Consider the following 1880-nt stretch of genomic DNA (forward strand, 5'->3'; position numbering starts at 1 on the left):
GATGTGTCAAATGTGATAATGGTTACCAATGGTGGACAGTAGTTGGTGGACCTCCCTGATTAAAACAAGCTTAGAAGCAGGAGAATGGCATCCACTTCTGAAATAGCTTGTCTCTGGAAACGCTATGAACTTGGAGAAACGATGAAAGTTATACAAGTGTTCAGGTCTTTCATTCATAGGGTCGCTATGAGCCGTCTATGACTAGATGGCACTTAACAACAACAACAACTGAATATAATAGATTTCTTGATCTGCAAAGCAAAAACTTTTAGCACCATTTGGCACAGGGCTTACTGGTGGAGTGAGAAGCCAGTGAGACTCCCAGAGCTAGACTGAATCATGTGATCAAATTTTGTACTTACAATGAAATATAACATTTGTAAATCAAGAAAACAAGTGTTCCCACCAATATTCCAATAGGCAACATTATGATGGAGAAAAGATTGAAATGGCCAATTATTTCATCTTACTTGGATCAATAGTCAACACCCATGGTACCAGAAGCTGTGAGTTCAGGAGACATATTGTACTGGGCAAGTCACTGTCATGGACCTTTGCCAATTAATGAAAATCACTTTGAAGAGTGAGGTAACCCTGATTGAGGCCTTTGTGTTTTAAATCACGTGCCATGTGCTGAGAGCTGGACAATGAATAAAGATGACAGAAGAAGAATTAATACCTTGGAGCTGTGGTGTTGGAGAAGAATATTAAGTGTCTCATGACCTACCAAAAGAACAAACAGATATGTCTTGGGAAAAGTGCAGCCAGACTGTTCCAAAGATGGCAAAGCTTCATCTCTCATACTTCAGGCTTGTTGTTAGGAAAGGCTATTCCTTAGAAAGGGATATCATGATTGGAAAGATGGAGAGTCAGCAAAAGCGAGAAAGACCCTCAACATAATAGACTGACACAGTGACTGCAGCAATAGGTTTGAGTGTGTCAGAAATTGTGAGGATCGCACCGGATAGGACAGGGTTCAATTCTCTTATTCATAGGGTCACTATGAGTCATCTATGACTCGACAGCACTTAACAAATCCTTGTCTAGCTCTCTGATGCATAGCTAGCAACTGCAAAGGCTGTGGCCTGCATCAAGTACACCATAGTCTCCAGACTGATGTTGTTGCTCTTCAGTACTGACAGCTGACTTTCCCAAAGCAATTCATCTCTTGATTTCCTGGCTGCTGGTATCAGGAGTGTAGATTGTGGAGCCAAGCAAACTAAAGCTGTTAACAATCTCAATCTCTTCATCATTCTTCATGATGCTGCCAATTTGTCCAGTGATGAGAATCTTTGTTTTCTTGATGTTGAGCTTCAATCTGTATTGAAGGCTGCTGTCCTTGAACTTCTGCAATAAGTGATTCAGGTTGTCCTCAGTTTCAGCAAGGGTTGTGTCATCTGTGTAATACATTTTAACCAAAAGCGAAGCTACCAAGCCACAGGTAGGTGACTCTAATCCACGGCCCTAAGGCCTGTCTTTGTTATTGGTGAAACAATCTTCTAGGTTGTATAGCCCTGGTGTGTCCACTTGCTGAACAGAGGTAACTTGTGGTCGCTGTGAAGCTGAACACTGTGACACTGATGTGACAAATGTGATAAATGGTTACCCATGTCAGACAGTGTTTGGTGGTGCTCCCCTGCTAAAACAAGATTGGAAGCAGGAGTGGCATCCACTTCCATTAATAGCTTGCCTTAGGAAACCCTAAGAACATGGAGAAAGGATGAAAGTTATGCAACTGTCAAGGACTTTCATTCATAGGGTCGCTATAACTTGAAGGTATTTAACAACAACAACAACAACATATTACTTTAGCATGTCTCACCCTGCCATGTAAAGGAAGTAAAAAACTGACCTAGGAGAGCCATTTTGAGCAAACTCAC

General features: G+C 41.5%; 1 protein-coding gene across 1 annotated transcript in view; it reads left to right on the forward strand.

The window, feature by feature from the left end:
* The window catches only part of MYO16 (myosin XVI), a 951959-nt gene that overhangs the window by 535001 nt on the left and 415078 nt on the right, over window positions 1-1880 (forward strand). The gene's annotated exons all lie outside the window — the stretch shown is intronic.

Source organism: Elephantulus edwardii, unplaced genomic scaffold, assembly GCF_000299155.1.
Source record: "Elephantulus edwardii isolate Elephantulus edwardi_28Jun2011 unplaced genomic scaffold, EleEdw1.0 scaffold00147, whole genome shotgun sequence".
Taxonomy (NCBI): Eukaryota; Metazoa; Chordata; class Mammalia; order Macroscelidea; family Macroscelididae; genus Elephantulus; species Elephantulus edwardii.